Source organism: Bos javanicus, chromosome X (genome assembly GCF_032452875.1).
Source record: "Bos javanicus breed banteng chromosome X, ARS-OSU_banteng_1.0, whole genome shotgun sequence".
NCBI classification, from domain to species: Eukaryota; Metazoa; Chordata; class Mammalia; order Artiodactyla; family Bovidae; genus Bos; species Bos javanicus.
This window is the reverse complement of record NC_083897.1, coordinates 58,904,271-58,921,917: the sequence shown is the minus strand read 5'-3', so window position 1 is coordinate 58,921,917 and position 17,647 is coordinate 58,904,271. Positions and strand designations below refer to the sequence as shown.

At 41.2% G+C, this 17,647-nt stretch overlaps 1 protein-coding gene and 1 non-coding gene across 4 annotated transcripts in view; one reads left to right on the top strand and one right to left on the bottom strand.

Annotated features, from left to right (window-relative positions):
• The window catches only part of COL4A6 (collagen type IV alpha 6 chain), a 338,917-nt gene that overhangs the window by 88,625 nt on the left and 232,645 nt on the right, over positions 1–17,647 (top strand). The window lies entirely within an intron of this gene.
• TRNAW-CCA (transfer RNA tryptophan (anticodon CCA)) lies at positions 13,732–13,803 on the bottom strand. The gene has a single exon. It is a non-coding gene; the product is annotated as a tRNA-Trp (tRNA).

Genomic DNA, 17,647 nt, shown 5'->3' with positions numbered 1-17,647 from the left:
TCGGGCCCCACCTAGTGATTGGGGTGACACAGTGACAATCACTGTACCTAGTGATTGTCCTAACCTTTAGCTCTACCAGGAGAGCTTATCAAAGGTGCAGTGCCCCTCTGCTGGTTTCCCTGGTAATTCATGAGCCAACCTGACATCAATTCACACACACACACACACACACACCCTCTTGGTAGTGAAGACTACTCCCATGTCCTGTCCACTGTCAGTCCCACACAGTGAGGTGTTGCTCAAGGACCTTTCTTCAGATGTGTGAAAATTCCCCATCCATTAAACCACTGATGCCTCTGTCACTGACTCTGGGGCCTTTCTTCGGCCATGGAGCTGGGCACGTACAGGGCTTGCAGGCCTATGGAGTGCAGCCCAACAGTCAGCTTCTCCATTTGAACAAACTCCTCACTTCACATCACAGCCTGAGAAATGTTGTCCTACACAGATCCAGCCTTCACTTACTTCTCCCTTCTATGAACTTCTAGAGCACTTGGAGTTGGTTGTCTATTTTCCTTCCCAGTTAAACTATTCTACTTTTAGGCTGTAAGCACTTGGGGTGTAGCTATTTAGTGATTTTGTATTTAAGAATAATTTTTTTTAACCTGCTTTCAATTTCACAGAGATCTCCTATGTATAGGGCTTCCCTAATGGCTCAGCCAGAGAAGGAAATGGCACCCCACTCCAGTACTCTTGCCTAGAAAATCCCATGGACGGAGGAGCCTGGTAGGCTGCAGTCCATGGGATCGCTAAGAGTTGGAGACAACTGAGCGACTTCCCTTTCACTTTTCACTTTCATGCATTGGAGAAGGCCATGGCAACCCACTCCAGTGTTCTTGCCTGGAGAATCCCAGGGACGGGGGAGCCTGGTGGGCTGCCATCTCTGAGGTCGCACAGAGTCGGACACAACTGAAGCGACTAAGCAGCAGCAGCAGCAGCAGCAGCAGCAGCAGTGGCTCAGCAGTAAAGAATCTGCCTGCAGTGCAGGAGATGTAGGAGACACAAGTTCAGTCCCTGGGTCAGGAAGATCTCCTGGAGGAGGAAATGGCAACCCACTCCAGTATTCTTGCCTGGAGAATCTCATGGACAGAGGAGCCTGGTGGGCTACAGTCCATAGGTTGCAAAGAGTGGGACACAGCTGAAGTGACTTAGCACGCATGCATGGACACTCCTGTGTACAAGCCATTGTGGGTACAAAAATGAGTAAGATGTAGTACCTACCCTACCCTGAAGGAGCTCAATGTCTAGTAAAGGGAGGAATTCCTCCCTTCCTTCCTTCCTTCTTTCCATCCCTCAACATTTTCCACACACTACTGTGTTGCAGACACTGCTAGTTGTGGGAATATAGGATAGTGAAGACAAAGCCTCTGCTTTTGAGTCTAGCGGGATTACAGATAACTGTAAGCAAGTATCTTTTTTAAAAATTTATTGTATTGAAATATAGTTGATTTATAATGGTGCATTAGCCTCAGGTGTACTTCAGAGTAACTGAGTTATATATGAAAGTGAAAATGAAGTCGCTCAGTCATGTCCAACTCTTTGTGACCCCATGGACTGTATGTAGCCCACCAGGCTCCTCCATCCATGGGATTTTCCAGCCAAAAATATTGGAGTGAGTTGCCATTTCCTTCTCCAGGGGATCTTCCTGACTCAGGGATTGAACCTGGGTCTTCTGGAATGCAGGCAGACTCTTTACCATCTGAGCCCCAAGGAAGCCCCATTATTTATGTATGTAAACACACATTCTGTTTCATATTCTTTTCCATTATGGTTTATCACAGGATACTGAATACAGTTCCCTGTCCTATGGAGTAGGGCCCTGTTGTTTACCCATTCTATATATAATAGTTTGCATCTGCTATTCCCAAACTCCCAGTCCATCCCTCCCCCTCCCACCTACCCCTTGGCACCCACAAGTCCATTTGCCATGTAAGCACTTCTCTCTAATAAATGTCTCAATGCTCTAATAGTATTGCCTTGGGAGTGGATTTGAGTGATTGATTAACTGATTTGGGAACTGAGGAGGCAGGAAAGGCTTCAGGTAGAAATTTGGGTTAAATTTGGAAGTTGACTTTGAACCCCCAGGTAGACTGAAGTTTCCCACACAGAGGGAACAGCATGAACACATGAACACATGTGTGCAAGGGAACTTGCACACATGCATGCACGTGTGTACACACACACACATAACATGATATATTTAGAGAAGAGCAAACGGTCAGGTGTGCCTATATCATGTGGGCTCATGTGTGCATGCTGGGGTGGATGAGGGCAGAGGAGGCTGAATAGCTGGAAATAAGGCTCAAAGTTAGGCTGGAAGTCACAATACTGAAGGTCCTATATAACATGTGTAACACTGAGAAACTTGTGGGGTTTTTTTTCCTTTCATTTTGCAATGGGGAGTTCTTAGTGATTTTCAGATATTATCATCTCATAGCAAGTACTCAATAAAACTTCCTTGAATTGATTGTGGAAGGAGAGAGAGGAATCTCTTTAAGGGTTAGGCAAAATGACCTTTTATTTGCTCTGGATTCTGCAGTCTTGATTAGGATTGTCAAGAGGCTGCCATGGTAGGAAAGGAAAGTGCCTGACTGAAGAGAGCTTCCAATCAGAACAGTCAATTTAAAGCACAACTTAAAGGCTCAGAATAAATTGATCTGTATAAAATGTGGGTTATTATGTCATTGAAACCCATACAGAATATCTGATGTGAAGAGCACTTGAAGGCCCTCTTTTTACATATGCTTTTCCATTATAGTTTCTTACAAGATATTGAATATAGTTTCCTGTCCTTTACAGTAGGACCTTGTTGTTTACCTATTTTATATATAGTCATTGGTATCTGTTAATCCCAAACTCCCAGTTTATTTCTCCCCTCTTCCCTTTTCCCTTTGGTAATTACAAACAAATTTGTTTTCTATGTCTGTGAGTCTGTTTCTGTTTTGTAAATAAGTTCATTTGCATGATTTTTTTTATATTTCACATATAAGCAATATCAAATGACATTTGTCTTTATCTGACTTACTTCACTTAGTATGATAGCCTCTAGGTTCATCCATGTTGCTGCAAATGGCATTATGTTGTTCTTTTTTGTAGCTGAGTACAATTCCATTGCTCTCAGTCACTGCAGTGATGCCAACATAGGCTGGATGTTTTTCAAAAGCAGGGAAGATGTTGTAGAGGACATTTCAGCATTAGATTGGCTCCCTTGGTGACCCCTGAGATGCTCTCGAAGAAGCCTGATTCTCCAAGGAGTCATTGTAAAATCACTGGACTAAGTGACATTTACTGTCTAGTTTATGCCCACGTTCACACATCAGTGTCTTAACGTCTGTAGATTTTACCCATTGGTTGAAGTTCTACAGTCTTGTAATCTGCTTCTCTTTAAATTTTTTTTTCTTAAACTTCTATGTAAGGAGCTCTGTGCCTCCTAGTAAATTGTATTTCTCAGGTTTCCAAAGGGGGCCTTTAGCCAAATGACCTGTGGCCACTCCATGAAGGCAGGAAAAAGAGTTAGAATTATGTAATACGTGTTCGTTCTCTCTCTCTCTCTCCCTCCCTCTCTCCTCCCTCTCTTCCTCCCCCACCCTCCCCTTCTCTCTCTCTCTCTCTCTCTCTCTCTCTCACACACACACAACTAGTTTGATGAAATTGAAATACAGAGATGCCAAATGACTTGTCCAAGATCACATGGCTACTTCCGTTAGATCAAGGAATGGAACCAGAAAAACATGTACTTCATTATTAATGGTGTGGCTTGAATTTCTGAAGAGATAGTAAGCCCTTCTCTAATATCCTCCACCAAATATTTTATTTTATTAATTTATTGAGAAGTATGTGTTAGTAAGGTAAATCTATGGTTTCACAATATAAAACAGTATCTCATGGTATTTGTGACTGCATCTATCTCAAATCAGTGAAGTTTTACTTGCCTCTGAAGCTGCTGTGATCTTAACACAAGAGACTTAAGCTGACTATGGGCATGCCTGTTGCTCCTAGGAGCCCTCCTGTGAAAGATTCTGGGGTGTTCTTTATGCATGCTGTCCAGGTTTTATCACTTGGAAGTTCCTCCAGCTTCCTTTAAAATCCCTTGGCTACAATCGAGTGCTGTCCTAGGAATGACTTACTGCACTGGGCCTGGGAGAGAGGGCTTCCTCTCTTGGATGGCTGAGTAGCTCCTTTAATCTATTTATTGCAAGTGTTCATTGCTCTGGGGCTCTGGGATTCTTCAAGATGAAAGCCCTCTATAAATATTTGTTATTGTTATGATAACCAGTATGGCTTCCTGAGTGAGATAAATTTGTCTTCTGGCTTCTGCTTCTCATAGCTTCCTTCCCTATCCTTTTATTTCTCTCTCCAGATAATATTTTGTATTAGAGAATCAATCTATTTGTACAGTTAATTAAACTGAATGCAGTGTAATAGACATTAGCAACTTTTCAGGTTGTGACTGCTAAGGGATAAAGGCATTGAAGCTGAGAGTTTGTACCATAAATATATTATTTTCATCAACCAGAGGGGAAAATATCCTCAAAATGGAATTAAAAGTGACAGCAGAAAAATGATTAAATACTGCATGGAGAGGTCATGGGGACTGGTTTCCACAAAATTAAAAATAATAAAGCAATGTTTGAAAATCCCGGAGACTTGTCCTGATAACCCTGACTTTTCAGGTTCCTATAGGATGAGAGTCAGATCATTTACCAGGAAAACAAGACCTCCCTGATCTGGCCCCAGACTAGTTTTCCAGACTCATCCGTTCCTTCTCTTTCCCATGAATCATTCTCATCCCTCCTTGCTTATAAAGTCCTCCTCCTTCTTTAATCACAACCCACTGGTCCTTCCAGAGTTCAGGTGACAACTCCAATTTGAAACTGCCCTGACTATATTTACCCCCAAATATCAATCTGTTTCCTTTTCTGAAATCTTATATACCTGCCTGCATTCTCATTTGGCATGTCATCCTTCAGGGCAGTAAATTCAAATAGTCTTCTCGTGTGAGTCATTCTTATCTCCCAAATATTAGTAGTTTGCAAGCTCCTGAGAGACAGAGCCTAGTACTGCTTTAAGTGATGTATCATTGTGTTCCCAACAGCACCATGTGCAGAGGAGATAGTAAATGAATCAGTTGAGAACTTCATGTTGAGGAGAGTTGTAGTTAAGCAGAGTAGAAAAATGAGACTCACAATTGGCAGGAATGAAAGGATATAGGGACACAAGCAGTTGAAATGAAAATGGGATAGATCTCTAGAATTTGGGATTATTTAACAGTTGGGTAGGGGTATTTTATGGTAGCCAGCACACAGACCAAAACATCTGGTTGCCTCCAAATATGATTGGCCCAGCTGGTTAGGGTGCTCAGAAATACTTTGCTCTTGAAGTTTAATGGATTTTGTCCAGCTGTGTCGAGTATTCTAGCAGCTGCTCAGAATATAGCACTTCTGGGTCACACCTGTTGATGACACAAGGAAGATATGAACATGGGGATTCTTTTATTTCCTTGACTCCAAATACGCAGGTAGTGTTTCCCTGAAACTTGTACTTCCCAGAGGCAAATGATGACAGCCTCTGTCATTTAATTTTCCTGACCACGTGTGCATTTGAAATAAATAGTATACATTGGCTCACTCATACCTACTCCCCACCATCTTGCCTTCCATATTGATACACTGCTCCCACTTCAAGCTATGAACTTGTATTGAGTTCTGAAACAGAACAGGCACCTAGTAGGCACTTAATAATTTTTTCCAGGTTTGGCTGATTTAATTACAGATCTGCTAACTGGCTCAGACGGTAAAGAATCTGTTGGAATGACATTTGAGGGCCAAAACCAGCATGGAGTGAAATCAGTCTATCAGGTCTTCATTGAGAAATCACCCAGCTCCAGGCCACAGACTGTGAAACAGCCAGTAGAGGAGCCTTCTGGATCTTGTATAATCTAGTTCCCAGGGTGTACAATGATAAAACTACCAGATGTCTTCCAGCTCCAACATTCCTTTTACTCTTGTCCCAGTCCTGTGTATTTTCAAACTCTCTGCCCATCATTGTAAGCATTCACTGAATGAATTATTGAGACTTGTCTGTTTGTATAGATGTACATTTAGAAGATAATACTAAAGAGCATGATACAACTGAAAAGGAATAAAGGACAGTCTAGTATGAGGTGATGTGGACAAAAGTATTTAGACTTCAAAAACCTTCTTTTAAGAGGGAGGGGATTCGGTATACTTATGGCTGATTCACATTGTTGTATGGCAGAAACCAACACAACATGGTAAAGCAATTTTCTTCCAATTAAAAATAAATTTAAAAGAAAACTTTTTTTTCCTAAAGGAATTGAAAAGACTTTTCTATACTTTGATATTATATCATGAAGACAGTATGTTCATGTTTGCAGGCATTTTTGAGTTTTTTCAGACAAAAAACTGCTACTTCTGCTCTTACTATTTTAATAGATAAGTATTGCAGATGAAAAATTCCAGGGAAATGAAGAATGACAGTTACACCCCTGAACTGACTGTCTGCACTGATGACATGTTGCCAGCTTCTTTACACTTATCTCGTTTAATCAGGCTGTTTTTCTTGGAGAGCTCCTCAGCCAGGTGATAGGAGCTTGGGTTTTATGGTTGTTGTTTGTGAAAAGGGTTAATATTCCTATATTCTGGTATTTCCTGCCCTTTTTCTGATACTTCTGAATGTTTTAGAAAAGTTTAAGTCTGGATGCTGAGGCACAACTCCATAGATCAATATCGCACATTTTAAATCTGATTCACTATAAAGTGAGTTATTTTGTAGTTCAAACATTTTTTTTAGGATCCCAGCTACTTGGGCTATCCCCATAACTTCCTAGCTTGCTTTGTAAGACTTTTCAGTGTGTGTTAATGCAAATTTAAACTCTTAAGGATAGATTCTTATATTGCTTGCACATATCCCCCGCCGTATGGTTTAGATATAGGCTATGGAACAGGATTGCCTAGATTTCGATCCTAGTCATGTCATTTAATAGGTACTGACTTTTTAAAAGCTTTTATTTTATGGAAGTATAGTTTATTTGTTGTTGTTTAGTCACTAAGTCATGTTGGACTCTTTTGTGACCCTATGGACTGTATCCTGCCAGGTTCCTCTGCCCATGGGGTTTCCCTGTCAAGAATACTGGAGCAAGTTGTTATTTCCTTCACCAGGAGATCTTCTCAACCCAGGGATTGAACCCGCATCTCCTACATTTGCAGGCAGATTCTGGTGGCTCAGTGGTAAAGAACATACCTGCCAATGCAGGAGATGCGAGTTTGATCCCTGGGTCAGGAAGATCCCCTGGTGAAGGAAATGGCAACTGGCTCCAGTATTCTTGCCTGGTATCCCATGGGCAGAAGAGCCTGGCAGGCTACAGTCTGTAGGGCTGCAAAGAGTTGGACACAACTTAGCGACTGAGCATACACACATATAGTTGATTTACAATGTGGTGTTAATTTCTGCTGTACAACAAAGTGATTGTTATACATACATACATTCTTTTCACATTCTTTTCCATTATGGTTTATCACAGGATATTGAATATAGTTCCCTGTGCTATATACTATAGGACCTTATTGTTTATTCATTCTATATTGTTTATTCATTCATTCTATATATGATAGGTAGTTAGGTAGTTAGAATAGGAGAAAGGAGTCCAGAATGGCGGTGGCTAAAAGACAAGGAAGGGAAAAGCCTGCAAAAATAGAACAAAGGAAGGTCTGAGGACCGGAGTGAGGACCTCTGGTAGAAAAAACAGCACTCCTGGCTAGCCCAATTTATATAGGGCAGGCCCACGGGGAGGAAAAAACATATAAAAAGAGGAGCCAACGGGCCGGGGCTCTCTTCTCTTCATGTCTTTTGAGTCAGCATGCTCTCATGCCTCAAGGATGTATTTTCCTTTTATTTTCTAAATAAAACTGAGCTCTAACACGAAGCTGTAACACTGATCTGTCCAAGAACTATAACATGGTCTGTCCAAGACCTGGGACACCTTCTGAGGGCTTTAATGTCTGTCGCTTCAAATTTTTGTTGTGACAAGACAGAACCAAGGAATTACACACTCCTCTGACAATAGTTTGCAAAATCTGCTAACCCCAAACTCCCAACCCAACCCTCCCCTATAATAGCTATTGACTTTAGGCTAGTCTTGCAACTTCTCTTTGTCTTCATTTCCATCTCTGAAAATGGGTTATTCATAGTATCTACCTCAGGGTGTTCTGGTGAGAATTAAATGATTTCAACAGTAAAGCATTTGAACAGTGCCAGTCCCAGAGTTAATATTATTATTTGCCTCTGAAACTGTGTATTTGCTCTTTCCTGTCTCCATAACTTTCTTTCCTACATGATATTCATGGCTATTTACAGCATACACATGTTCATTCTAATGTCATCCCTGATGGATACCTCCCCTGTCCACCTGCTGTGTGCTAGGTCCCTCCCTGCCATGCACTATTATATCACCATGTGATTCCCTTAACTGTCTATATCCACTCTCTGAAACCATTTGGTTTCCACGTTTACATATGATCTGAATATTCTCACTAGAACATAAGTTCCATGAGGCCAGGGTCCTTATCTGCCCTGTTCACCACTGTATCTGTCTGGTACTGCATAGCACACTCAGTTCAGTTCAGTCACTCAGTCATATCTGACTGTTTGTGACCCCATGGACTGCAGCATGCCAGGCCTCCCTGTCTATCATCAACCCCCGGAATTTACTCAAACTCATGTCCATTGAGTCAGGGATGCCATCCAGCCATCTCATCCTCTGTCATCCCTTTCTTCTCCTGCCTTCCATCTTTCCCAGCATCAGGGTCTTTTCAAATGAGTCAGTTCTTTGCATCAGGTGGCATAGCACAAGGCAGAGTTCAATTAATATGTGTTGAATGAATAAACAAATACAGTTACTCTATTTTCAAGCAACCTTTTCTGTCAAAGAACCTTTATGTGCTTCAAGGTAAAAGAAACAGTAGCAAGATACACTTTGGATCCTAAAATACTGAAGTGTTTTGCACATTTTCAATGGTTTAGGTGGGAATAGAAGAGAGAATGTCATTAGCACTGGCTTAGAAAATCAAAGCATATGATTTTTGCAATGCCAGTGTCTCCTACAGGGGTCTTTGCCAAATGAGTACCTGATAATGTTGGTCACTGCCTCCTGCTCCCCTCTCTGGACAGACCTTGCCATTTTTATTATAGTATCTCAAGAGCATTTAGCACATGATTTGCACGCAGCAGGTGCTCAATAATTATCCACTATATGAATGAACTTACTCTTTTTTTGTCATCAAAACTCTATATGTCAATGAGATATGGAAAGAAAAGAAACCATTTGCATAGCAATTTCAAGAGTTAAGGCTTATACTTGTGGGTTTGAGAAGTGCATACACTAACAACAGCCAAACTCTTAATACAGATTTTCTAACTCAGGCCCTTGGAGACTTCTCAAAGAGACCATTGTTTGGTTATTTTAAGGTGGGCTCCCTCTCAAACTTTCAGGTTTCCATAGAGATGGCATGTTTTTCTTCCTGAATGATATTTGCTTGTAACCTCAGAAGCCTGGTCAGCAAATTAGCACAGGTGATTTAAGAGTGGAGAGGGGTGACTATGGCAGCTTCGAGGTCTTGCTACCCTATAAAGGTCTAGTTTGTTAAATGTAGTGAGGAAAGAGAAGCTAAAGATCATCCTAAAAAAAAAAAAAAAAAAACAAGGCTACTGTTGGAAAGTCTTTCTTTTCCTCTCTGATGAATAAGGATATGTTAATATGAGGAAAGAAGGAAGGGTTCCAGGTTGCAAGTTTCAAAAGTCAGGACTGGCTGATTCATGTTGATGTTTGGCAGAAACCAACACAATACTGTAAGGTAATTATCCTTCAATTAAAAATAAACAAATTTAAATATTTTAAAAATGTCAGAGCTGCAATGTGCTTGTAATAGTTGTCATAAAATAACATTTGTGGGGGCAAAATGTGTGTTCAGAAGTTGTTACAGTCAGTGTTCTACAATAAAGCACTTATATGGTAGAAGTGAACTGAGTAGCGTGGAATTGTTTAATGGTGTTTGTTAGTTTCAGTTTATCTGAGTATATGCTTCTTGAGGGAGAAGACCCTATCTTAACATTCCTTTTGAATCCTATATAGCATGTTGCCCTGTCTCATCTGAGAAAATGGGGTTTCTCTCATTTTCCCACTCTCTTGTATTAATGTTTCTAAATCACCTCTCTGATAGCATTGCTTTCTGTCCAAACCTTTAATGGTGCTTCCTTGCCAGTCAAACCCTTAAGCCTGACACTAAAACCCTTTCAAGATCTATCTTTTAGTTTGCTTTCCCACCCATTCGAAAATATACCCTAATCTCAGACATCCTGGAGTACTTATCTTGCATTTCCTGGTTATTCCCTGTGCTTTTTTGGTTCAATCTTTCCCACCAACCCTTCCCCCACCAAATGTTTGCTTATGCTGTTCCTTCCCTCTGGAATGCCTCTCCCTCACCCTAGAATCTCTAGCTAATGAAATTCTTCCCATCCTTTAAAGCCCATTGAAAGGCCACCTCGGTGGGAAGTGATCTCTTGGTGTTGCGAATTCCATTAGCCTTTTATCCTAATCTTCTTTTCATTCTGCTAAGGCTCAACACAAAGCCTCCATACAGGTATTCAAATATTTGGAGACTCATAAATGAACTATAGGTTGATTCACATGTATCCCAGGGCCAGAGAGGCAGAAATGACCACCATCTAGCAAGGCTGGCCAGGAGGTATTCTATATACTAAAGCCTGTTTTCATTGCCTTCCTTAATAAAAAGAGAAGATGAATTGGGGGTTGTTTGGGAAGTGATAATCAGGCAGAGAGAAGGAGGCTTACTTGATTACAACTGAGAAGGAACTTCTCAGGAGACCTGACTTGTCGCTGCCCTGAGGAGTACAACATAAGCCTTAGAGGGAAGGGCATTGGGATCTAGAAACACTGAGGACTGTGGCTTTGTCTGGTCTTTTTTACTTCTTGCCACCACTATGCTGTGCAGCTCAACAGCCTGTCAGAAAACTTATCACCTCTTCAATCAGTGGCCATCACTCTGATGCCAAGGAAACTATAGGATTCCACAGGGAAGTAATAGATAAGAGGAAAGCAAACCATACATATTCCCTTCATTAAGACATTCTCACAAGGAACCCAAGTTCTAGCAAATCACATAAAATGAGAGACAAAAATTGCCTTGTTTAGAAGCAGTATGGCAGAGTGTGATGCCAACAGCAGAGATTAGTAAGCATATATACATATATATATATATATATATATTCCTTAGGGACCATGGCATGGTGGCCCAAAGCACTTCCCATAAGTTTGATGCTTATGCTTTAAATGCAGACCTGCTCTGTAATCTCATCCATAATGTAACTGTGTTTGTATTTAAAATAATGATTATAGTCAAAGTCACCTCTCCAAAGAGGGTACCACGTTTATGCTGCTGGGACTTTCAGGGACTACCTGGCATACCACTGAACATTCCAGACTATTCTCAACCCAGATTGGAATAGTGAGGATTCAATGAGATAATATATAGAAAGCATGTAGCCCAATGCCAGACAGATAGTAAGTGCTCTACATATGGGACCTGTTCATAGTTAATTCCTCTAGGAATATGGTTTTTTGGCCATTAGGAGATTACCATCTTCCTCAAAGCTTTGTCATGAGGATTCTGTGAGGCATGGATACAAAGCAAATTGACTCCTTGATTCCTGGCCAAGTAAAAGTTCACTTTTTAGGGTAGCACTTTATTATTCACATCTTCCAGAGTAAAATGTTGAATTGCATTCACATTAACACATTTTAGAATTTGTCTCTTATGGGTGAAGTGTGTCTCTCCCTTTCTATCCTGAGATAGAGGAAAGAAGACAGGAGTGACAGCCACATAAGAAGCATGCATGCATGTATGCAGGCAGACATGCACATGTGCACACATGCTCACATGCATTCCATGACAGCCTTATAAATACTCCTCCTAATGCCTGTGCTCACCTAAGTGCAAAGCAAGGACCACAGGCCAGAGGGTTCTGACCATGATTCCTATGTACCAAAAACCATTCCACCTTGATCAAGGAAGAAGAGGTCTTATAATATGATGGCAATTATCCAGGCAATTTGCAAAGCATATTTTACCTGCCATGTGCTCTCTGGCAGAAATGATCTCTGATTACAAGCCTTGTGCAATAAATATATAGATATCTTGTTTTACTCTCTTGCTTCTGTGTGTGTGTGTGTGTGTGTGTGTGTGTGTGTGCTCAGTCACTCAGTAGTGTCTGACTCTTTGCAACCCTATGGACTGCATAGCTTACAGGATCTTAGTTCCCAGATTAGGGATCGAACCTGGGCCCTCAGCAGTGAAAGCACCAAGTGGTAAGCACTGGACCACTGGGGAATTCCTGAATACTGCTTATTTTTATGTTTAAACCTCAAATTTAAAAATTAAATTATACTTGTTACAAAATATTTTTAAATCAAAAAATGCAGATAAATATATATATTAAAAAAAAGACCATCCCTCTCCCCACCAAATAGCTGCTGTTAACATTTTTTGTTTGTTTTTGGCCACGCTCCATGGCACACGGGTTCTTAATTTGTCAACCATTGCTGGAACCCAGGCCGCCTGCATTGGAAGGGCACAGTCATATCCACTGGACGATCCCCTGCCACTGTTGACATCTCTAACAGTGGTTATTCTACTTTTTGAGTACAAAGATTCATTTAATTTCACCTTTGTAACAAATAATAAGCTGTCAATAGGGCACAATTCTTTAGGGGATGACAGTCATGTGACTGGAAGCAACGTCAAGGTGCTAGAATGTGCACCTGAGAACTTATGAGTGCCCTGAGGCTCACCTTGGCTGCAGCAGAACTCCTTGTGGAAGAAATGGAGAACTAAGTGTCAGAACAGAAGCCATTTCAGAGGGATTGACAGTCCCTGCTAAGGCTCTGTAATGTAAGCAAAACTTTCCCAGCTCATTGCTGGTGAAAGCCTTGAGGTCTCGCTCGTGAAAAGGCGGGGTTTGTTTTGCCAGTCACCTGCAGGTGCTCTTCGCCTTCTCATTGCCCCCAGAGTAGAGACAAAGTCAGTACTGAGTACCAAGGTCCTTTGAACATCACTTATTTTCAGAAACCACTCCTTCAAAAAAATCTATTATAGGTGCTTTTGGGGAGAGTGGGATGTGTGGCAGAAAGATGGGAAGCTCAGTGTTCAGCAAGATTTAGTTGTTACTATAGAACAATGAGTGATTTAAATCTTTCTTGAAGCTGTAGCACTTTAAAGACACTGTCACCACCCATAAGCATGTCAGGGCAATATATTTATATGTAAAGATTTCTTGAGACATTTTAATTGTTTTTCATTCTTTCCACCTACACCTACAGCTCTGGTTCTCAGATTGTATATGCCTCAGAAACACTCTGAACATGGGAGAACTGAGGAGAAGGGGGTTTGCTCCCAATTTTGGGGGCCTGAGAATTTGCATTTTCCGTAAGTTTTTAGGTGATGCTGATGTTGCTGGTTTAAGGTCCAGATTCTGAGAACCACTACCCTACTAGAAATATATAGGAATGATCCTATCCCAAAATACTTAGAGAGAAAATGAAACTGCAAATTATCGAAAATACTATTCTTGAATTAGGTGATTGTTAAATTTTATTATATTTATTTTTCTGGCCTTGCCATGTGGCTCATGGGACCTTAGTTCCCCAACCAGGGATCGAACCTGGGCCCTGGCATTGGAAGCATGGAATCCTAACCACTGGACCACAAGGGAAGTCCCTAGGCGATGTTTTAGAAAAATTATTGGCATTAGCTACCACCACACTTCACCAGTTCTTACATATTGCAGATTTTATTTTTCAGATCCATGACAGTATTTGTGTTGCAGAGTTCCTTTTTATCTACGTCTGTACCTTCTAATCAATAAAATTGCTCTGATATTTATGTTTCTGAAAAAATATAGTCTTCCAGCACTTTCAGGAGATATCTGGGTTATTTGTTTTTGGGAGAGAGGATTTCTGGCCCTGCCAATTATTAACTGTAGATCCTTGAGCGTTATCTAACATCTCTGAACTTCAGTATAGGTGGAGCAGTGATAAAGAATCTGCCTGCCAATGCAGGAGATGTGTGTTTGATCCCTGGGTCAGGAAGATCCCCTGGGGTAGGAAATGGCAACCCACTCCGGTATTCTTGCCTGGAAAATTCCATAGACAGAGGAGCCTGGCAGGCTACAGTCCCTGGGGTCGCAAAGAGTCAGACACGACTGAGTGACTGAGCATGCATGCATGCATCCACGTCTGTAGAAAGGAAAAAACCCCAAACAGAAAAACACCTGGTTTGCCCAAGGGAGTGTGAGCATTAGACAAGATAAAGCATGCATGAAAGGCCTAGCATGGGGCCAATAAATATTAGGCCTCTATCTCCCATTTATTATCTACATTATTACTTCAAGTGATGCTCTACCACTGTTTCCAGTACTGATTGCTTTGTAACAGATTATAATATCTGACGGAGCCTGGGCACCATCTCACAGATATCTTAGCAATCCCTATAGTTCTAAGGCATTTTGTGTCAGGGCCAAGTGGGAACAGGTTTAATAATAATAGAGTTTATTGGTGCCCACTACTAGGACAGCTGAGAATGATCTCATCTAATCCTAACAACAGCCCTATAATGAAGGTATTATTATTATCATCATTATTTTTCAGATGAGGAAATGGGGACTCAGAGAGGTTAGGTAACTTGCCTGAGGTCACACAGATGCTAGTGAAGGCGGAGCCAAGATTTAAACTGAGGGCTGTCATTCAATAAAAGAGAAAACAGAGAAAAATAAACCCAGGGCTGTCTTCTCTCCAGAGTGTGAACCTCTAGCCACTACCTCTTCACCTTAGAATTACAAGCTGTCCCTGTTTAGAAGAGATTAGACATCATGGTCTGGTCCTCCTACAGTAGAGATGAAAGAACGGAGGTACAGGAAGGGCAGTGACATGCTCTGGCTCACTAATGGCAGATCCAAGAGCTCAACTTGAGTTGAACTCAGCTTCTGTAGCTTTTACAACAGTGTAGTTTTGCTTTCATACACATAAAAGTTTTCATTCCCAGTTCAATCATTGGACAAACAATGGTTCTGCTGAATTAGGAGGGGAGGTTAGATATTCCCATGTTTAACAACAACCGGCTCTCTATGGAAAGAGGGGAAAGCCCTATTTCGTAGCATTTGCCAATTTCCACAATATAAATACTCCCACCAAAGCTGATTTCAAGTTCTCAGTGTGATGTCACTAAATGCAGAGTTCAGAAGAGATGCATACAATCCAGAATCTTGAGTTGGCTCTTGCATGCCACTGCCTCCCTCTTTGTAGAGGATGACAAACCAAACCCTGGGTATTGTTCCAAGGTAAGATTCCAATAGTCAAGAAAAAAAAAGTGAATGTTTCTTATATGCCAGGATTCTAAAATTCAATATAATTGGTGTTCTGGCCAACTCTTCTTTTAGAGTTTAGGACTGGCTCTATTAGTGATATTGAGTCCCTGCCAAAGGGAGTCTTGGGATTTATTTATAGAATCTTTTTCCCCCAAAAGGGTACAGGAATATATTGTGTCATGCTCTATCTTTAGACATGCAAATCCCTTTCTCAAATGACATCTTAGAGGACAAATTAAGACACTCCTAAGTTGTTTGTTTTCATTTTGGGGAAAAAAATCTATGATAGCCAAAAACTCTTTGAAATTTTAGAAAATAGCCTAAGGAATACATGTTTATTTTTAGGAAATTTAGAAAATACAAGCAAACAAAAGAAAATATGTTTAAAACTCATCTGTTCTTCCAAGAGCCAGAGATAAACATGGCTAACATTTGAGTGTGCCTACTGCTAATATTTTTCTCTTATATGCAGATAGATTTTTTTTTTAATGGCTGTACTGCAAAAGAAATCCATTTCCAAAATGAAAAGATATCACAGATTATTATCCTCCAGGTACAGGTCTTGCCACTCTATTTGTATTCACGGAAATGGTATGTTAGCTATATTTATGCTGATGTTCTACACACATTTGAAGATAATATTACTAATGGGGATTGTTATCTGTGAGCACAGATGGGGCTCAAAAGACCAGGGTGACAACATCAGCCCTTTCCAGTCCGTGGACCACTGTACACACAAAGACTGTTTTTGAGTCACAATTGCAGCTGTGCCGATAGTGTGGTTGATTGGGACTCTGCCTCTGAGACCTGAGGTCATCCTGGAGCTCAGAAAACAACCCCCTCCAGCACTCCCTTATTGCCTTAGCCAGCCCAGCCTGCCTGCTGTTTGTTTCCTGCTGCCTGCAGCTCGGCCCCATTGTTTGAAGTGGGGCTTTAGAGCTGCTTTAATGGGTTTTCTTCTGCTGTCCCTGCTTGGGGTTGCCTCACTGCAACTCACCATACAACAATCTGATCTGGCATCCTGGGGCCATCCTTCACACATGTCCAGCACAGTGGGGTGCTGTTAGAAATGGAATTTGTTCATTCCCTCTGCTTCAGCCTTGATTTTCGGGACACAATATCCTAGAAAAATTTACCAGTCATTGTAACAATGCAAGATCACTGACTCTAGGAGATGAATATTTCTTTCTGCAATAGATTCTCATTATTAAGTTTGGGACTGGTAGCCAGTTAGAGTTGCCAAAAGGTAAGGGAACGTAACCGACCTCTCTGGAATCTTGGCTTTCAGCTCTCCATCTCAAATGTGGATTTTCTTGACAGATTCTTTTCTACTATGTTTCCCAAGTTTGGTTCCCTACCCGAAGGCCACAGTTGAAAGATGGATAACTGCAAAATGTTTGGAAAAATGTAACTCGTGACGAGGAGTTGCTTAAAGTTGTAGTAAATTGCATATATAGACATAGGTGATATTTGGTGGATTTATGCTGACATTTTTGTTCTAATGCATCATTATTGATGAGGGTAGACTGTATGGCTCCCTTCAGAGAGAAGAAACCTTTTTAGCTAGGAAAACAATGTGACCAAAGAGAACCCAGGCCTCTAGACAGTACATGAAAGACCAAGTATTTTTTTTAGTTTCAGAAGAGTGAAGAGTAGCAGCTGGGTGACCTTAGGAAAATCACTTCACCTGTCTGTGCCTCAGTTTCCTCCTCAGTAAAAGGCAATGACTAATAGATATCTCATAGGGATGTCACAAGGATTAAATCAGACAGAGCACATGAAGAGCTTTACACACAATGCCTGGCACAAAGTATCAGTAAATGCCCATTCAATGTTGACTGTTTTCTCTAAAGGGAAGCCAGTGTCCTCATAGCCCTAGTTGTAAGGTAGCGATCCCAAGGCAGGAAGCCAACTGACCTTCCGGTTAGTTCCATGGAAGGTGGGAGGAGGGGGAGCTTCCCCTTTCCCCTTATTATGTTGCTTTGAATTCTTGTGAATCACAACATTTAGACCTGTAGTTCTCAACCTCGGCTGCACATTGGAATGACCTGCAGACTTTTAAAAAATACAAATGTCTGGGCCCCACCTCCAGAAATATTGACTTCATTCGTCTGTGGCGGCACCTGGGGAATGGGAAATTTCACAGCTCCCCAAGTGGTTCTAATGTGTGTTGACATGAGAACCACTTGGTTTT